Genomic DNA, 22,015 nt, shown 5'->3' on the forward strand with positions numbered 1-22,015 from the left:
GACAGCATACAACCTATGAAAAAAAGTGGGTGGACGCCGTCCTCCCCTGTGTACCCCCAACTCGTGCCCTGGAGAGCCATATCTCTGTAGATATGGCGCTCTCAGTTCTCTGCTCGCAGCGCAGCATTTTTGCTTGCTGGGCTGCCAGCCACTTTAGTAAATCAGGACCGTCTTCTATGTAGAATGAACTTCGTACGTCAGTCGTCAATAAAAAAAAAGTTGGTAGTTTTAAAAAAAAAAGCAATAATGTCATAATTAAAAACGTGTGTGGTGTTTTAGCAGCTGCAGCGCGTCCTTTAAAAAAAATGAAAGAAGGGGAAATTCCTGAGTTTGCCGGTGCGCGACCCTTCTGTAATTTCCTGGGATTTTCCCGTTAGGAAATCTTCCCATTATTTGTACACTTTTTTCTCACAAAAGGAGCGATTGGAACGTTGTGAAATTCGCCCGCGCAATGGTTAAATAAACCTAGCTACCTCAGTGCTTCGAATGCCAGGAACCCTACAGCAGTATTCCATTGGCTGTTGCACAACCCGTTCACAGGCTGACTGCAGAGTTTTAACGAGTGGCAACACTGGCCGTGCTCCTTTGAAGACATACAAACACAGAACAAGGTAAGGAAAATACCCTCTTCGTGTTTTTCATTTTTTTGTGAGCCTGGAAAATATTTACTCGGTTTATACTGAATAAAATAAGGTCTAGCAATTAAAGATCTATTTTTTCAGAAGCAGTATATCGAATATTAGAACACGTTACTTTAATGAGTTTGAGAATTTAGTAACAACTACCTGAACTGCTGCGGTGGAAGCCTTAGCTAATTAGTTTATTCCTTTGATTGCACATACTGGATATGAAGCACAGCCTACTTTTTACTATGTCAGTGCTTTCAAATATTCACTTTATATTCGTACGTTGACGTTAAGATGTATTTATTGTTTTTCTGTGGCGTCTGTGAGAAAATAGATTGTTGTCAAAGTTTCCACTAGAAGTTATTTAGTACATTTGATTACAGGAATATCGGGTGGCCTTATCATCAGGCGAGATTAGTTTACATGAATGTCCTTTTCTTTTACTTTTACCACTGCCGTAAACTGATAATATACCTGGTGATAAAAGGCCAGCAGTTGAAGTCCTGTATAAATGCGAAGTATTGAGACGGTGTGTGTGTGTGTGTGTGTGTGTGTGTGTGTGGTGTGCGTGCGTGTGTGTGTCTGCTCTTAAAAAACACTGTCTGTGGAAGGGAGGTTTTGTTGCAAATGTTCCCTTTCAAGTTCCCAAGGTGGATGAGGGTTCAGTGTTAATAGAATGTTTGGATTTTGTTTAAGTTTAGTAGATTGTCGCTAGAACAATGTCCAAAAGCCACGGTTTGAGTAACTTTGTGATTCTGTAGTGCTTTCTATTATTAATACTGATTACCTAATTGCGATTGACTGTTAATTGCAATGAGGAAATCCCTATTCCTAATGTATGAAACTCATTAGGTTTAATTTAGCGATTCCTAGTGGGTCACAAATCAACCTACCTCATGAATAATCTTATAAGGGCAACTTTCCCTACTCTCGCAAGGGTCGAAACGTGGACCATACCTACCAAGATACCAGCTTCTGTCTACAAGCAGGATTAATTCAGCTATAAATGAAGACTGGTTTCCTTTGACATTTTCTGACTTGTCAGAGCAGCTTACTGTGGACCCTGAAGGGGGAGCCACGTGAAATAATGTGTGTATAATTATAGAATGACATGCAATTCTATGTGAATTTTGATTAAAAAAACTTTTTCCCTGCACTTTTCACCGAATTTCCTTCACTACACCAGCACCTCCCCCCCCCTGTTCTCCTTTGCGCGCGTGGGCACAATTGTGTTACAAAAACTTTTTGACTGTTTGGATTTGTAATGCATAAACCAATTGTAGGTTTTTCGGTATGTTGTGAATTAAAACAACTTACCTGTTGAAATTTAATGCTTGTAGATTGATTCTTTTTGACTATAAGACTTTATGAATATACCTTTTCTCCCAGTCTGGGACCCCTCTATTTTTAACGTTTAATCACCCAGGTCCCTGTGACTTTGTCTGGGTCAACCCTTTCATACATACCTACCTCATGAATAGGTCGCAATTTCGAACCCATTAGGAATCGCAGCCATCACAAGGATGGTGGCCTGCTGGGGTCAACAGACATCCATGTCTGTGAGTGCTTTTTAATTAAGCATTTTTTTTATTAAAAAGGAAAACGGTATGTGTTTAAAAAGAAACAGATGTAGCATTTAGAAAAATGTGTTTAAGGGTAGGTAGTAGTCCATGGGTGGCACTACTGCCTGCTCTTAAAAGGGTTTTTCACACATTCACCTCACAAAGGACCTTGTATTTCCAACTCATAAACATTGAGCTATCTGGATGTCAAAAAAAGTTGTCTCAAGGTTGATGGATCTGCACACATTTTATTATTTTTTTTTTTTATTTAGAATTTTTTTTTTATTGGCATACAAAAGAAGGCCGTACAAAAATATATATATACAGATGTGCGTACAATGATGGCGGTCTTGTCTATGAACAGTCCATTCGTGAGTTCGTTCTCCCTCCACTGGGAGAGGAAAGAGAGAGGAGAGAAAAGAAAGAGGGGGGGGGTCGAGTGAGTGGGCACGCTCGTTGTTGTCTTTTACTGGGTCTTCCTCAGGTGCTCGTCCAGCGGGTCCCACATGTGTAGCTTGGCTTTATGTTCCCTTGAGAAGGTGCCTGTGATGTTGTCGGCACCCCTCAGGAAGGTGACCCAGTTGACCCATGTTTTGAAGTTTGCTTTGGCTGTGTTTTTCCAGTTCGTTAGGATTATTTTAAGGGCTGCTGTGAGGAGTAGGTCGAGGAGCTCTCTCTCTTCTCTATTTTTTAGATTAGCTGTTAGGTGTTCAGTCGCCAGGCTCACGAAGCTGATTTTCAGATCTGTTTTGAGCATGTCGTTCAAGAAGGTATTGATTTGTGCCCAGAACCTCTTGACTTTCACGCAGGTGAAGATGAGGTGCTCGAGAGTGCCTTCTTCTTTCAGGCAGTTCCAGCATCTGTCCGAGTCTGCGATGCCGACCTTGTGGAGTTTGGATGGCGTCCAGTAGGCCTTATGAAGTAGCCAAATTTTGTTTGCGCTAGCTGTGGTGTGATTTTATTTGTCGTTGCTGAGCTCCACATTTTTGCTCGTTCTGTTTCGCTCAGTTGCCTACCCAGGAGCGTCTCCCATGTATTAGTGGCTTTTTTGTTCTGCGCCAGCTTGGATGGGCTAAGGAGTTTATAGATCTTCGCCGTTTGGTGACCTGCTGAGTTGAGGAGCTGCAGGTATTTGCACACATTTTAAACAACCAATTGAGAGCTACACATGCAAAGTGACTTTTTGAATTTTGTGCAAATTTGTCAAGTGGTGTTAAAGTTAAGGGCAAATCAAAATCCATATATTTCCCACTGTCAAGATATCTCTAAAATGTAGTTTTTAAATTCCACACAATACCCGTCGAATGGGTTTACACCAAACCTACCTAAAGCACTCTTCTAGGTACAATTCTATTTTCATTTCAAATTTGGAGTAGTCTGTTCAGCCGTTTGGACTGTATCAGAAAGCAAAGTTTCTAATGGAGTTAAAACGTGAAACTCTCATTCTACGAAATGTTACATGCAGTACCTATTCTCTTTTTTTTGGAAAGGTGGTTTCAGCTTCCTCAGGAAGTAATGTTTGTTGGTCCATCACAGAAAGTGCTCCAACTGCAAGGCAATGTAAGTGAGTTGGCTGCAATGGGACCTTTTTCCTATATAACGCTCCAGTGCACAGTCATTCTTTTAGCATCGATGCAAGTGCATTATGGTAGTTGAAATAATCTTTGTTGTTCCAAAAGGGAAATGGCAGTGTATTTTTCTTATTTTAGACACAAATAATAGTGTGGTCCCTTAGCAAGCTCAAGGGGACAGGTTGGACAAAAGTACCAAACTGTATGTGGAATCTTGTTTGGTCGTATGCTAATAGTATGTAGTAGGAACCAGCTAGTACTCAATTCTTTCAATTACTTGTATGGATGCTAACATTTTTTCCACATATATATATATATATATTACCTACTGGCGGTCGCCAGTAGGTAGTTATAGTTAGGACCTACTTTCCATAGGAAATCCGCAACATTCTATTTGGAATAACTTTGGCGCGGAGGACAAATCTTTGTGAATTTTTCCAAGAAAATGACCTGCTCCGCTCCGCTCCGCTCCTTCCCTGAAAGTTTGGGGGTGATTCGGGAAGCAGGGACCGAGAAAAAAGGGGGGTCCCAAAACAGTTTTCCCCATGCAATTTTCCATAGGATCTTTAGCCAGGGCTACAGCCCGAACGGCTGAACGGAATTACACCAAATTTGGCAAAAAGGTAGAGTTCTGTTCGCAGATCACGCTTTTTGTTGAATGGTGTAAATCCGTTCAGTAGTTCCTGAGAAAATCATAAGTAAAATCATAAATATATCTATAGGAGCTTACCGTACTCTTTACTGTACTCTGTACAGTACGCTTACCTTCTAGAGCACAAGCTGCATGCTGATTGGATGTCAACTGTCTGTCAAGACTCCAAACCAGGTAGTGTTGGCAGCCATCTTGTGCCTCGGTAGAACCGAGGCACAAGAAAGCAGAAAACAAACACGCAAAACACGCAAAGGGGGCAGGGTAGATACACCCTGACCCCATAGGCCTGCTTAGGGGGTCCCACAAGGACCCCCAAGGCCCCCATATTATATATTTTTTCAAATCGCGGGGTACGCATAACAGTACTCTGTACGGTACTCTGTACCTAATTAGTCCCCCCTCTCTTCAAACGCCCCAGGGGGCTGTGTTGCAGAGAGGTGTAAAAAGGGCCGTGGCCTCATTACACCTCTCTGCAATGCAGCCCCCTGGCGCACACTGGAGGTTCCTGGTGGGCTAGTTGTCCCCCAGGGACCCCAGTATGCAAGGGGAATTAGTTCCCCCTGTGCAAACGTGCCAGGGTGCTGCGTTGCAGAGAGGTGTAAAAAGGGGCATGGCCTCATTACCCCTCTCTGCAATGCAGCTCCCTGGGGCATACTGGAGGTTCCTGGTGGGCTAGTTGGCCCCCAGGGACCCCCAGTATGCAAGGGGAGTTAGTTCCTCCTCTGCAAATGTGCCAGGGGGCTGCGTTGCAGAGAGGTGTAAAAAGGGGTGTGGCTTCATTACACCTCTCTGCAACGCAGCCCCCTGGGGCATACTGGAGGTTCCTGGTGGGCTAGTTGGCCCCCAGGGACCCCCAGTATGCAAGGGGAGTTAGTTCCTCCTCTGCAAATGTGCCAGGGGGCTGCATTGCAGAGAGGTGTAAAAAGGGGTGTGGCTTCATTACACCTCTCTGCAAGGCAGCCCACTGGCGCATACTGGAGGTTCCTGGTGGGCTAGTTGGCCCCAAGGGACCCCCAGTATGCAGGGGAATTAGTTGCCTCTCTGCAAACACGCCAGGGGCTGGGTTGCAGAGAGGTGTAATGAGGCTATGCCCCTTTTTACACCTCTCTGCAACGCAGCCCCCTGGTGCATACTGGAGGTTCCTGGTGGGCTGGTTGGCCCCAATGGACCCCCAGTATGCAAGGGGACTTAATCCCCCAATTTAGAACACGCTACGGGGTGTGTTTGCACAGTGGTGAAGGTAGGGGACGGGGCTAGAGGTGATATGTGTGCAAACATACCCTGTGGCGCGTTTTAAGTTGGGGAATACATTCCTCTCCAATCCAGAGGTCCCCTAGGGGCCAACTAGTCCAACAGGTACCTCCAGTAAGCGCCACGGAGCTGCGTTGCAGAGTGTTGTAAAAGGGGGACGTGCCCTTTGAACACCTCTCTGCAACGCAGCTCCCTGGCGCATACTAGAGGTACCTGGTGGGCTAGTTGGCTCACAGGGGACATCAGGATTGAAGGGGAATTAATTCCCCAAACTAAAACGCGCCACAGGGCGTGTGTGCACACGTCACCTCAGGCCCCGGCCCCTTCCTTCACTATTGAGCGCAATAGTCCTCTAAAATCCGCCGAACTACGAAATCCGATTTATTCACCTGTTATCAGGAGACCTCAGTGCTGCATCTTTCAGCCCACTACTGATCCTGAAAAGTAATTCTAACCATACTTACAGTAACTTGAATTTCCTTCCGTAGGCTAACATTGACTGATTTCACTTGGAAATTTTTCTAAGTGTGGAGTTTCGGAACTTTAAAAAATTCCTCTAAAATCAGCCGAACTACGAATTCTGATTTACTCACCTGTTATCTGGAGAGACCTCAGTGCTGCATCTTTCAGCCCACTACTGATCCTGAAAAGTAATTCTAATTGTAGTTACAGTAACTTGAATTTCCTTCCTTAGGCTAACATTGACTGGTTTCACTTGGAAATTCTTCTAAGTGTGGTGGTTTGGAACTTAAAAAAATTCCTCTAAAATCAGCCGAACTACGAATTCCGATTTACTCACCTGTTATCTGGAGAGACCTCAGTGCTGCATCTTTCAGCTCACTACTATTCCTGAAAAGTAAATTTAACTGAACTAACAGTAACTTGAATTTCTTTCCATAGGATATCATTGCCTGCTATATAACGTATATATAAATTTAAAAAAAAGAAAAGAAAAAAAATATTACAATTCCAATATTTTTAAAAACATTTTTTTTCAATTTATATTAAAAATATGTAATGTAATTAAAAAAATAAACATCTAAAAATAAATACTTTAAAATAATGTAGTATATTAGTCTTAAAAAAATATAACAATGAATACATTTAAAAATGATCATTTACAAAACCTTTGCAATTCACTGAAAAAACCAGAGGTTTCAGCCTCGTTATAGTTAGGAATTAGCATTTGAAAAACCATAGAAATTCACTGAAAAAACCATAGGTTTCAGCCACGTTATAGTTAGCTGGACATTTCACTCATAAAAAACCCATTGAAATTCCCCCGTTTTAGTTAGTTCAGCTAACTATAACTCGCGCGCCCGCAATGCACTGCTGATGATGTCACATATTACATCACTCATGACATGGTCAGTGACATCACTCATGACATCACTGATGACATCTCAAATGACATCACTGATGACATCATCCTTGTGAAAGAGTGGCAGACCTCCTATCAGCGTAATATAACCTTTGATACACACATTAAAAAATAGAAACTAAAAATTTCAAAACAATGGAGATACCAATACCAGTTACAACAACCTATTCAGTAATTCCAAAATCTACATACACATACACTCATTCACGAACAGTTCTATATAGTCACTCATACATGTACTCATACACCTATACATCCTGTTACACACCGATACTCATCCATAGAGTTACTCACACACATACTCACACATGCAAATAAACTATCAAACATCCATTCACTTACATATACAGCTATACGCACATCACTACACCACTACATTAACTTCTACAGAAACGTACACATACTTACTCTCTTAAACAATCACTTATAGAAACACATACTTATTTATACAGGAACTCCTCCAATCTCTCACTCTCACATATACTCACTTATATACATCAATACTCACATATACTAGTTTAAAACATATGTACTTACTAAAAAAGACACAATTGAGACAGTCATTCACTCATTAACACACCCATACACACACTCATCCACCCATACAGTCCTGCACACATGCTGTCTTGAAAAAACATACAGTGAGTCACTCATTCATGCATCTATACGCTAAGTAATGTCCCCCACAGAACCATACAGACACTCATATTGATACTCAAAAAACAAACTAATAACCCATATACACACTCATGTAGCTACTCACCAACCCATGCAGCCAGTTATACACAAAGTGAGACACTGATACAGATATTTAAATGTTTAAACATTACTCGTTAATACATGTATTCACTAAGATACAATTAATACGTCAGTTATACAATCAATTTTAAAAAAACATCTATTTAGACACTTATTTACCCATTTATTCTTCCGTCGAACTTTAGATATACATATATAAAAAATATTTATTTTTCAGAATTACACACATTCACTGGATGATGTCATCAGTGATGTTATCAGTGGTGTCATCAGTGATGTCATCAGTGATGTCATTTGAGATGTCATCAGTGATATCATGAGTGATGTCACTGACCATGTCATGAGTGATGTAATATGTGACATCATCAGCAGTTTATTGCGGGCGCGCGAGTTATAGTTAGCTGAACTAACTATAACGGGGGAATTTCAATGGTTTTGTAGGAGTGAAATGTCCAGCTAACTATAACATGTGTGAAACCTATGTTTTTTTCAGTGAATTTCTAAGGTTTTTTAAATGCTAATTCCGAACTATAATGTGGCTGAAACCTATGGTTTTATATTACCCTGCTCCACAGAAGACAGCACTCGTGTGGGAGAGTTCAAACAATATATTTATTTCACGAACTCTGTGCGCACAACAGACGAGTTTTGGCTAATCGCTTTTCTCGATGTTTTTGCTAAACCCCCCCCCCCCCCAGGGGTTCCAAACACCTGCTTTGCTTTGTTGAAGCGGTCTCCCTTGGGTCAGGGGACCCAAGGGAGACCGACATTTTACATAAGGACAATAATTTGGCAACACAACCTACCTCTAAAATGGCACGGACAGCGCGAACAGGCTAAAGAGCCCCACAGAAGACAGTTCTCATGATGTCTTCTGGGATTGGTAGTCTCTGACATCGGACTACGCAATAGAAACTATTTGTTGTGAATTGGGGCCAGCTGTACTCCAATGTTATGGGAGGAGCCCTTAAGGTTTAAATCAAGGTGCTGCCTTATTCCTATTTGCGAAGGCATCTGATGAAGACACACATCGAAATGCATTATGACGCATTAACCAGCAATAAAGCGATCTTCCTTTCAAATCCCCGCTGTGTCCTTTTGGGTTTCTTGGACAGAAGTTGCCTTTTTGATGTGATATATTATATATTAAAGTGACCTTTTTGATGTGATATATTATATATAGTATGTGTGTCAGCTCCAAACTGCCAACGGGTAATCGTACCCTACTCCACAGAAGACAGCACTCGTGCGGGAGAGTTCAAATAATATATTTATTTCACGAACTCTGGGCGCACAACAGACGAGTTTTGGCTAATCGCCTTTCTCGATGTTTTAGCTAAAACCCCTCCCAGGGGTTCCAAACGCCTGCTTTGCTTTGTTGAAGTGAGGGCAGGAAACCTGCTCTCGCTTCAATGAAGCAAAGCAGATTGCTTTTGGACAAGGGGAGCTGCATGTCAGCAGCTCCCCTTGCCCAAAGGTAATGCCTGCTCCCACAAGAGGCAGAGAGCCAGCAGGGACTGTGGAGGCATTGTGGCTCACCCCACAGTCCCCAACACTGAGGGCCGGTCCTGGGGGATGGAGTCCCCGTGGGCAGAAGTGGCCGGGGAGGGGGCCACTCGGTTCCCTTCCTTTTGATATTAAAAAAATAAGGCCGGTCCCTGGGGGATGGGGTCCCAGAAGCCATAACTGGCCTCAGGAGGTGGGGCACGCGAGCCCGCGCCCCCAAAAAAACAAGCTGGCCAGGCCCCGTGGGATGGGGTCCCAGGGGCCATAATCAGCCTGAGGAGGGGGACCACGCAGCCCCATCCAAAACATTATTTTTTTTAAAGAAGGCTGGCCAGGCCCTGAGCAATGGGGTCCTCGGGGCCATAATTGGAATCAGGAGGGGGACACATGGCCCCCCTCCAAATAAAAAAAAATGTAAAGGCTGGCTAGGCCCCGGGGGATGGTGTCCCCAGGCCAGAACTGGCCCGGGGATGTGGGGTCATGCGGCCCCCTCACAAATATTTAATTATTAAAAAAAGAAAAGCTGGCATGTCGCAGGAGACCCTGCCCCCTCCCTGCAGCACTCTGCAAATGCTCCACCTTGCGCGTTCTAAGTTGGGGGATTACGTTTCCTTGCATCCTGAGGGTCCCTGGGGGCCAACTAGCCCACCAGGTACCCCCAGTAAGCCCCAAACAGTGCAATTGCTGAGAGTTGGTCCGAGGCCACACCCCTATTTACACCACTCTGCAAACGCGCCTCTTTGCTCACTGCTGGTGGGGCAATGAGGTACTCTTGTGTCCTGAGAACCTCAGGACACAAGTGGACTTCATCCCCTAAGCAGCAGTGTGCCAGGAGCTGCATTTGTAGAGTGGAGTGAAAAGGGACGTGGCCTCTGGCCACCTCTCAGCAATCCCACGGTGTGGGGCTTACTGGAGGTACCTGGTGGGTTAGTTGGCCCCCAGGGATCCTCATGAGGAAAGGGGACTTCATCCCCCAACTGAGAGGGCACGAGGAGGCGCGTTTGCAGGGTGGTGGAGAAAGGGGCATGACCTACGTCCACCTCTCAGCAATCCCACTGTGTGGGGCTTCCTGGAGGTAAGAGGTATGCTAGTTGGCCCCTAAGGACCCCCAGCAGCAAAGGGGACTTCAATCCCCATCCAAGAGCGTGCCAGGGAGCGTGTTTGCATAGTGGTAGGCAAAGGGGATATGCCCTGTTATGAGAACTTAACAATCCTGCTGTGTGGTACTTACTGGCGGTAATAGGAGGGGTAGTTGGTACCCAAGGATGTCCTTGGGGGCTAAATACCCCTCTTGTTACTTCCAGTAAGTCCCACACAGTAGGATTGCTAAAACGTCTTCGGAGGCCACGCCCCCTTTCTCCACCACTCAGCAAATGCGATTCCAGGCAGACTACGGGATGGGAGTGAAGTCCACTTTACTCCTAAGGGACTTTGGGGGCCAAGAAACTCTCCTGGTACCTTCTGTAAATTCTACGTAGCAGAATTCCTGAGCACTGGTCGTAGGCCCAGCCCCCTTTCTCCACCACTCAGCAAACATGACTACTAGTGAAAGAAACATTTGCCATGTAATAGGTTTTGCATTTGTGAGAGTTACAACTATTGGCGTTGTAAATGTAAAAGTTTTGACTAATGTTTTTTAGTGTAGTGTAGTGTAGTGGAATTTTGTGGTATGTTGTGCAGTAAAACTATGTGGATAGAAAGTATGTGGTATTTAGTGTATAGGAACTATGTAGAGTGGGATGCCGTGGTATGAAGAGTCATTTTGTGGCTTTGTAGTCTGTGTTATGGAGTGGTAACCTCAGGTTTAGTCTTGCTCATTTCCATAGAAGCTAAAGTATAAACTCAATGAGACACAAAAAAGAAGGAACCACAGAGGAGCAGTTCTGGACCTAGTCGGAGGTATGAGCAGAGCACTGGAGTTATGTGACTGTACGGCAGCACCAATTGACACATAATTAAACATTTTCCGCATTTGACAAATATTCCATCATCTGCTGCCTAATCTGCAGATTTGAACAAAAAAAGCCTTCTTTCTAGCTCAAACGGCTCAAATGTTCCCAAAAATACAGCTTTGCGTGTTATAGCGGGGTGGTAGGCCCTTTGCAAAGCTGGAATGGTCATGTGTTACTTATTGCTAAATGTGGGTGTTAAACTTGTACTAATGGTGCACAAACCTCTCTTATTTCTGTTCCTTTCTGCATTGCTCTTGTATCTTTCTGCACCTTTCGTCCTCTTTCTGCACCTCACTGTCTTCTTTCTGTACTTAACTTACCTCTTTCTGCACTTCTCTTGCCCCTTTCTGCACCCTTCTAGCCTCTTTTTGCACCTCTGTTGGTTCCTTATGCACCCTTTTTGCCTGTTTCTGAAACTCTTGCCTCTTTCTGCACTTCTCTTGCCTCTTTCTGCACCTCTCTTGCCTCTTTCTGAGCCTCACTCTATTCTTACTGTACCCCTCTTCCCTCTTTCTGTACCCCTTGTCTCTCTCTGCACACCTGTTTCCTCTTTCTGTACTCCTTGTGCCTGCTTCTACAGCTCTCGTACTTCTTTCTGCAGTACTGTTGCCCCCTTCTGCACCTCACTTGCTTCTTTCTGCACCCCTGTTGTCTCTCTCCGCACCCCTGTTTCTTATTGCACTCATCTTCCCTTTTTCTGTACCTCTCACTTCTTTCTGCACTTTTTCTTCCTTCTTTCTGCACCTCTCTTGCTTCTTTCAGCACCCTTCTTCCCTTTTTGCATTCCTGTTGCCTCTTCTGCTGTTCTCTTGTCATTTTCTGTCACTCTCTTACCTCTTTCTATACCTCACTTGCCTCATTCTGCACTTCTCTTGCTTCTTTCTACATCTCTGTTGCTTCTTTAAGCAATTTTCCTGCCCCTTTATACATCTCTTCTTTATTGCTGCACCTCTCTTGCATCTTTCTGCACCTCTATTGCCTCATTTTGCACCTCACATGCTTATTTCTGCCCCCACTTGCCCATTGTTGCATCCCTTTTTTCCTATTTCTACATCTCTCTTGCATCTTGCACCCCTGTCCCCTCTTTTTGCACCTTTCCCGTTTGTTTCTGTACCTCTCTTGCCTCTTTCTATACCACTGTTTCTTCTTTCTGCACTTCTCTTCCTTTCTGCACCCATTGCGCCTCTTTCAGCATCTGTTGCTTATTTCTGCACTTCTCTTGTTGCAGCGTGGGGCCCGTGATTAGAATAGGCACTGAGGCGAGAATTAACAGGTCCGAGGAAATTAAGCCCGAGACCCGCCGAGGCAGTAATCAAACCCTGGACCCTGGCAAGAACTCTGCATCAGGGTCTGGCGCTCTAACCATTGAGCCACACTCCTCCACTTCTATTGCCTATTTCTGCACATTTCTTCCTTCTTTCTGCATCCCTGTTGTCTCTTTCTGCACCCATGTTGTCTCTTTCTGCACCCTTTTGCCTCTTTCTGCTGTTTTCTTGCCATATTCTCCACCTCACTTGACTCTTCAAGACTCCTCACTGTACTTCTCTTGCTTTTTTTTAAAGAGTTGTATATATCGCAAACTTGACCCGAATCGGGTATCAGAGCGTTTTACATAGCACTAGTTGCATTACATGAGGACACATTCATTTTTGTTAGGCATGGGGAGCTTAAGTGATTTGCCCAGAATCACAGGATGTTCAGCGTCATTTCCGAGACTCGTACCCAGTTCACCAGATTCGAGGTTGGACGCCCTAGCCATTAGGCCAACTCCTCTCCACAACTCTGTTGCTTCTTTCAGCAATTCTCTTATCTCCTTCTATACGTCTCTTGCTTGTTTCTGCACCTCTCATGCATCTACTACACCTCTGCTGCCTCTTTCTGCACTTAACTTGCTTCTTTCGGCACCCCTCTTGCCTCTTATTGTATCCCTTTTTTTCTCTTCCTGCACCTCTCTTGTGTCTTTTCACACACCTGTTCCCTATTTCTGCACCTTTCCTGCCTGTTTCTGTACCTTTCTTGCCTCTTTCTGTACCTCTGTTGCATCGTGCACTGCTCTTGATCTTTCTGCACCCTTTGCGCCTCTTTCAGCACACCTGTTTCTACTTTCTTCACTTCTCTTCCTTCTTTCTGCACCCCTCCTGCCTCTTTCTGTACTTGTCTTGCCTCTTTGTGCACCTCTCCTCTTGCCTCTTTTTGTACTTCTATTGCCTCTTGGTGCACCTTCCTTGCTTCTTTCTGCACCTCACTTGCCTCTTTCAGAACCTCTGCTGTTTTATCTAAAGATCTCTTGCCCCTTTCTGCACCTTACTTGCCTCTTTCATCACCTCTGTTGCCTTTCTCTGCAGATCTGTTGCCCCTTTATGCATCCCACTTGCCTCTTTCTGCACTTCACTTGCTTCTTTCTGCATCTTTCATGCCTCTTTTGGCACCTCACTTGCTTCTTTCTGTACTTAGAGGTAGTTTTAATCCTGCTGCCCTGTTACATACTAAGGCCTTACAAGAGAGGTCATGCCAATCACAGGGGTACCCCAACCCATAGTGTACCGTAGTGTATGTAGGTGTTTTCCCTGTATTCTAAGTGTCTTTCAGCATAGCACTGGCTCCGGGCCTGGTTAGTCAGAGTCAGTTACCACCAGTATCAGTCAGCAAAACGTCGGGGGCAGCGGATGACTTTGTAACAAGGCCTCTTTTTGCAGCTCTGTTGGTTCTTTCTGCATATTTCTTGCTTCTTTCTCCACTTTTCGTCGTCTTTCTGGACTTCTGTCGCCTCTTTCTGCATTTCTCTTGCTTCTTTCTGAGCCTTTCTTCCTCTTTATGCACATGCTCTGCCTCTGTAGGCATAGTTAGAAATTAGCATTTGAAAAACTTTAGAAATTCTTTGAAAAATCAAAGGTTTCAGGGACTTTATAATTAGAAATTAGCATTTAAAAAAACCTTTAAAATTCATTAAAAAAACATTGGTTTCAGGGACATTATAGTTAGAAATTAACATTTAAAGCCCCAGACACACCAATACCAGTTACTACTACATACCCACTTGCTGATTTCCAGTTCTACAAACACATCCACTCATTCACCCATACAGTCACTCATACATGCAGTCACTTATCAATAAAGCACTATCATATGCACTCATATACCTATACAGATACTCACACACTACCACTCATCCATAGAGTTACTCACACACCTAGTCAGTCATGCAAAGAATCAATCACACTCCCATTTACTCACCTATACAGTTATACACACACACCACCTCACTTATTCATACAGATACTAACACATACTTACTCTCTTATACTTTCACTGGTACAAGCACACACTCATCCATACAGCCACTCTCACAATCACTCACTCTCACATATAGTCATTTATATTCTCCAATACTCACATATACTGCCTTTGCCATATGTAGTTACTCACACCTGGACCACTGAGACATCCATTCACTCACCAACACACACACACACTAACCCATCCATACAGCCCTTCACACATGCAGTCTTGAAGCCATACACCCAGTGAATCACCCACTCACACATCTATGCACAGAGTCACAAACCCCCCACCCACCCACACAGATGCTCAGGCACCCATACAGATACTCAGACAACCAATCAAAAACCCATATAGACACTCTTGTAGCTACTCACCAACCCATGCAGCCGCTTACACACCAACTAACAGACTGATACAGACATTCACACAGTTTAGTCACTAACCCATGCATTCAGTAAGACATGTTTAATCACTCACTTATACAGTCATTCACTCATCTACTGAATCATCCATTCAGACACTTATACACCCACTCATTCTTCAATAGACCTTGATGTGTATATTGATATATATATATATATATATATATATAATATATATATATATATATATATATATATATATATATATATATATATCACCAACGATTCCTCCTTCACCTCCAAATTCGGTATCAAGGAAAAAACGGCACACCAGGTAAGTTCAGGCACAATTAATATTTAATGTGCACTCTCCAAAAGACGACGCGTTTCGGCGAGAAGCCTTTATCAAGTGGCCACCATTTTGTTACGCTATGTTTTTAAGTCCTTCTTCCATAAGGTAAATAGTAGACATAGAAAAAATATACATATATCTGTGAACGAGCAGTTTTCATAGATCAAATCATGCGCTTTGTAATTTCGTATTAATTCACATTGCCGCTTCACAACATCACAAGCAGAAATTACATTGTGAAATACAATTCATTTGACAACATATGTGGACCAAAGTATCAAACCATTTCCAATGTGCATTTCCAAAAACGCTCAGACTGCTGGGCAATGTAGTTTTTATGGCTAAACCTGATATCGGACCATATTCCGAGAAATAACAACTCGGTACTGTGTTGCGGCATTGATGTAAAATATCATATCCGTGTATGATTTTACTTCCTAAACACCTTTGGGATATATAGACATCCATGAAAATTATTATTATGGCATAATCAATTATAAATTTCATCCATTGATTTTTTACGATATAAGCCCTCAGTGAAGTCTCCATCAATGCCTGACTCATACAGTGCAATGCCCAATGGTATCTCCCAAGCAGTGATTTGATGCAGTGTAGTAAAATTACATCATTCTTATAATTCCGTTGGTAATGCACAACAAAACAAACAACAAACATTGGGAGCTCCCATGCCTTTTAAAGCACAAACCATAATCTAAAGTTCACTTTTTTATTTCTAATTTTTCTTTTTGGCGGTGGCTTTTTGTCATGCGAGTGCATACAGTGTGGTGAAAAGTGAGTGAGTGAGGGAAACTAAAGTGCAAGGGCGCCTATTATTTCATTTAGCCTAATGAAAAATGTGCAAAAATCATATATAAATAAATAATATAATGCAGCAGTTGTTACGTGAATCCCCCAGCCGGGGGTGCATTGGGTATATTTGATAGTACACAATTGGGATATCCCTAAAGGGCAAGCCTGCCCCTCTTAATTCTATACCATTGTGAAAATAACACGTTTACATGTATAAATTCGGTATCCCGCAAGTTACTCCCAATCCTAATCCTCAATGCATTTTTAAAAGGTGTGTGATTAAAACTTGTTTGAGCACATTTGCCAACTCCTTGCATATCCTAAATTCCAGACAGTCGTTGTAGGTTGTCCCTACTTCATACACCAATATGTGATGACAGTTCTTCCCCGCAGTTCAGGCCCTTTGGGATTCTGCTATCAATGTCTATAATATGCTTCGACTCTAAGACTCTTAGACGTGTTTCACGATCCCCACCCCGTATATGTTTGGGAACCCTGTCAATTCCACAAAACACTAGACTCGCATTGTTGCTATTATGCTTCTCCGCATAATGTCGAGCCATGGGATAGTTGTGATCTTTGTTGGTGATCGCACGTAGGTGTTGCAGAATTCGTACCTTCAATTGATGTTTTGAGCTGCCCACATACCGGAGGCCACATGGGCACTCCAGTAGGTAGACAACACAATCGCTATTGCAGTTAATCTGTTGTTTAATCGATTTTTTCTGTCCCGTACCTACTATGTATTCCTTGCAGTTCTTTCCATTGCGGTCAGCTTTGCAGCTCCCACAAGTAGTGAACCCAGTGGGCGTCAGCCAGTTCGTTTTGGTTATTCCCTGAGGGTAACTGTGCACTATATACATTCGATGCATGTGGGCTGCTGAATTCATATCTGTGCATAGATCGCCGCCTAGTGTTGGGTCCGGATGATTGCACTTTGTTGTCTTGGAAGAGTCTTCGAAGTATCACGAGATAGGTGACTCCTCCCCTGGACTACAGTGCGCATGGGCATCTTCTCCATCCTCAGATTGTTTTTTTCCGCTATTGGGTTCGGATGCTAACTCTAAAACTCCAACTTCGGAATGAAAAACAAAACTTTTCTAAAGGCCAAAAGGCCTTTGACTTAGATGGTATTGTTCTCATTCGGTACCTCTCTACTCGATCCAGCTTTCCACCTCCACTCGGTCATCGACGCAGGCCGTTGGGCCTTTTCGACGCCACGTGAGCCGACCGTCGATGGAAAGAAGCCCGTTTAAAAGGTGCCCACAATGCCACTCCAAGTTTCCACATACTGACAAACACTCAGTATGCAACAAGTGCCTTTCCCCAGACCATAGGGAAGAAACCTGCCCGGCCTGCTCCTAGTTTCGGTCGAAAAAACCATACGGATCCGACGGACCGCTAGGCAAGAGATGCAGCGACAGGCACCGGAACCGGACAACATCTTCGATGATGACCAGGAACTACCGGAAGATCCAGACTCGGACCTAGAGATCGTCACCGTCGAGGACTACTGGGACTCCAATGACGACATTCCACCGGAGCAAATCGTGAGTACACTGCCCCCGACACCAATTAGCCCGTTACCGAAAGCTCCGGTCGAGGCATCGCCAAAAGGCCTTAGCCAAGATCATGAAAAAGTTTCGCCAGCCCCGCCATCCGGCTCGGCTCCGAAATCGAAACCGAAGCCTTCAGAGACCCCAGGGCCCAGTACCATCGTCCCGAAGAAGGTTCCAGAGCCAAAAAAAGTTAGTCGACCCGAAGTGCGTCGAACCGAAAAAGGCCGTACAGCCAAAAAGCATCGAGACAAAAAAGACAGTTGACCACAAGAAGGCCGCTCAGCCAAAAACTGTCGACCCCGAAAAGGTAGTCGAACCGAACAAGGGCACGCAGCCGAAGGGCGCCGAACCAAAGAAGGTCGCCGACCCGAACAAGCCTACTGTTCCAAAATCCGTCGACCCGGCAAAGGGCGCCGACAAAAAGGGTGCCGTACCGAAGCCCGTAGCACGGCCGGAAAAACATGTCGACCCAAAGATAAGTGCTCCGAAAACACCAGTCGATCCGAAAAAGAACGTCGACTCGGAAAAGGACACTCATCCAAAAAAGCCTACGTAGCACAAAAAACGTGTCGAGTTAAAGTTCCGGTCGACCCCAAATCACTCGTCGACCCCGAAAAAGGGCCTGAGCCGAAGAAATCCAATAAAACACCAAAAGTCATCGAAAAACAAGGTGTTACCCACCCAAAGAAGTCTAACACTCAACCCAGGACTGTAGAGGAAGAACTCTTCCACCCAGATCCATCAGACGACCAGGCAAAGATATACATTAATCCAGAGACTGGTAAAGTTACCATCCTGCACAGAAAGAAGATGCCTTTGGGCTCTGGCTCTTATTCCCCTATTCCATTAAAGAAAAATGACTTTGGGACTTCTCCCTCTAGACCCTTCATCCCTTTTCAGCCTATCATGCCTACTACACCCTACTCTCCTTACTCTCCTTCTCACCACGGGGACATGGAGGGTAACATGGGGGATGAGCCACACCCTCAATAGGATTTCCCACAAGATCCTCAACCACAAGAGGAACCATGGGAGGAGCCAGCCAACATACCCTTACAACACCCACCCCATCCCTGATGTACCCTCTTATCCTACGAAGCCGTCACCTACAGATGACACCATAGTCTTCAATCAACTCATAGACAGGGCAGCACAATTCCACAAAGTAGACATGCATAATGACCCTCTTATTTGACACCTTCCCGACTTCAGAAAAAAGCGTCAGAACACTTCCCATGTTAAAGGGAGTTCTAAAACATCCACCTGACATATTTAAGGATACAGCCAGGGCACGGGTAATCAATTGCAGAATAGAAAAGAAGTATAGGGCAGCTCCTACAGACGCTACTTACATCAGAGGGCAGTTACCACTAAACTCACTGGTGGTGGCTAATGCACGTAAAAGGGCCAACTCCCAAACAACAGGGGAAGCACCTCCCCCTGATAAAGAGTCAAAAATACTTGAGGCATCAGGCAAAAGGGTAGCAGCACAAGCCTCCAACTCATGGAGGATTGCTAATACACAAGCCCTACTGGCTCGTTACGACAGGGCGCATTATGATCAGCTCGAAAGCCTAATGCAACACTTACCGGAGCCTTTTAAAGCACAAGCTGATGACCTCATACAGGAGGGAAAATTTATAACAAACGCCTTCATCAAATGCGCTCTTGACGCAGCAGACACCGCAGCTAGGTCAATTAACACTAGCGTCTTACTACGCAGACATGCATGGCTCCGAATTTCCGGTTTTAAGAATGAGGTGCAGTCCACCATTCTTAACCAACCTGTCAATCAGGATTTTCTATTTGGCCCTGCTGTCGACACCATTTTGAATAAATTAACAAAAGACACAGAAACCACAAAATCAATGGGGGTATTGCAATTTCAGCAACACAGAGGCTCCTTTCGACGCTCCTCATACAGGGCAACTACACGAGGAAATACCTCTCAAACATCTGCCTCATACAAAAGTAACACACAAGGTTCCTTCAACAAAAACACAAACAGAGGAGGTTATAGGGGCAACAATAATAAGGGAAGAGGACGTGGAGGCAATAACACCAGAGCCTCCACTGCCACAAAACAGTGACTTCATTACTCTGCCTCCTGACCACCTAACACCGGTCAGAGGCAGACTCCAACAGTTCCTACCTGTCTGGCACGCAATTACCACGGACAGGTCGGTGAGAGAAATTATCCAGTTTGGTTATTGCCTGGAACTGATTTCTACATCACCAAACATACCACCCAGACATCGTCCTATATCCATGGAACACATCACCCTGCTCCAACAAGAGGTGAAATGCATGCTGGAAAAGGGGGCCATAGAGCAAGTCCCTTTCCACCAGCAAGGGACAGGAGTATACTCTCTATACTTCCTTATTCCCAAGGAAGATGGTTCCCTCAGACCAATATTGGACCTCAAACCCCTAAACCAATATATACTATCGGAGCACTTCCATATGATCACACTACAGCAAGTGCTCCCGTTGCTACAACAAGGAGATTTCCTAGCAACACTGGACCTCAAAGATACGTATTTTCCCATACCTATCCATCCAGCCCACAGAAAATATCTCAGGTTCACAATAGAAGGTCAACACTACCAATTCAAGGTTTTGCCCTTTGGGGTTACCACGGCTCCAAGAGTGTTTACAAAATGCTTAACGACAGTGGCAGCACATCTCAGAAGGCAACACATCCATGTGTACCCTTATCTGGACGATTGGCTAATACAAGCAAAATCGTTCCGACAGTGTGCAGCACACACATCTCAAACACTTCAGTTGCTACACAGCATAGGGTTTATTAACTATACAATAAAGAATTCATTATTATTACACAGCCTAGGGTTTTCAATCAACTACCTAAAATCGCATCTGCAACCATCCCACGCACAGCAATACCTGGGAGCCACTATAAACACTTCAGTCGAAAAGGCATATCCAAACTCGGCAAGGATAGCCAGCATGCAGATACTCATTCGCAAATTCCTGCCACAACACTCTCTGCCAGCTCGAGTCTTTATGCAGCTCATAGGCATGATGGCCTCCTGCATATTCATTGTCCCCCATGCCAAACTTCAAATGCGCCCATTACAAGAATGCCTAGCACGGCAATGGAACCAGGCTCGAGGACAACTAAAAGACCTAGTGTTGGTAGACAGTCGCGCTCACAACTCTCTGCAGTGGTGGAACCAACAAAACCTTTCCAAGGGGCGACTGTTCCAAGAGCTGGTTCCACAACTAGTACTAACAGCGGATGCATCACTGACAGGCTGGGGAGCCCATCTCCTTCAATACACAGTACAAGGGCTCTGGACAACCAAACAGAAGAAGCTGCATATCAACCAACTAGAATTTCTAGCGATATTCCTAGCCCTGAAAGCATTTCAAAAATACTTGTACAGCAAGACGGTGTTGATCCGGACGGACAACATGACCGCAATGTACTATATCCAGAAACAGGGAGGAACGCACTCTCCACAGCTGTCCCATCTGGCACAAAGCATATGGAAGTGGGCGATTCCCAAAAACATTTTTCTCCTAGCAGAACACCTTCCAGGGAAGGACAATCAAATTGCCGACCTGCTCAGCAGGCACAGCCAACAACTACACGAATGGGAGATTCACCCCCAAGTTCTCCAGCCATTCTTCGAAGAGTGGGGTCACCCAGAAATAGACCTGTTTGCCACAAAAGAAAACTCCAAATGCCAGTACTTTGTCACCAGATTCCCACATCCGTTGTCACAGGGCAATGCGATATGGATGAACTGGTCAGGCAGATTTGCGTACGCTTTTCCCCCAGCACCGCTGATCCCGCTGGTGGCACGCAAACTGCGACAACACTCACTCACGCTAATCCTAGTTGCTCCCACATGGGCGAGACAACCGTGGTACACAACATTCCTAGAACTTTCAGTAGTTCCTAATCAAAGAATGTGCCTTGCACCCCATCTTCTAACTCAGAACCATGGAGAAATCAGACACTCAGATCCCAATCACATGAACCTAGCGATCTGGCTCCTGAGGTCTTAGAATTTGGATACCTTAACTTGCCCCCAGATTGCATGATCATTAGGGAGGCAAGACGACCAACCACACGAGCATGCTATGCAGCTAAATGGAAAAGATTTGTTATTTACTGCAACAATAATCAAATCAACCCATTAGACGCTTCCATAAAAAACATTATATGTTACCTGCTGCATCAACAAAGATGTAACTTAGCATACTCTTCTATACGACTACACCTCACTGCTATAGCAGCATACCTTCAAAACAGGCAACACCTTTCACTGTTTAGAGTACCAGCAATTAAATCCTTCATGGAGGGTTTGAAAAGGGTGATCCCTCCAAGACACCCCCCTTCCCCAGTCTGGAATCTAAA

At 44.4% G+C, this 22,015-nt stretch overlaps 1 protein-coding gene across 8 annotated transcripts in view; it reads left to right on the forward strand.

Annotated features, from left to right (window-relative positions):
• The first annotated feature begins 397 nt into the window (after positions 1–397).
• The window catches only part of LOC144784678 (metalloreductase STEAP4-like), a 445,141-nt gene continuing 423,523 nt past the window's right edge, over positions 398–22,015 (forward strand). For 5 of the 8 annotated variants that reach the window (XM_078663621.1, XM_078663627.1, XM_078663619.1 and 2 more), the window contains exon 1: positions 398–611. The gene's annotated coding sequence lies outside the window, so the exon portion shown is untranslated. Of the gene's footprint in view, positions 612–3,248; positions 3,317–22,015 lie in introns of those variants that run through there. The other 3 variants (XM_078663623.1, XM_078663624.1, XM_078663620.1) reach the window with 3 other exon arrangements.

Source organism: Lissotriton helveticus, chromosome 10 (assembly GCF_964261635.1).
Source record: "Lissotriton helveticus chromosome 10, aLisHel1.1, whole genome shotgun sequence".
Lineage (NCBI taxonomy): Eukaryota > Metazoa > Chordata > Amphibia > Caudata > Salamandridae > Lissotriton > Lissotriton helveticus.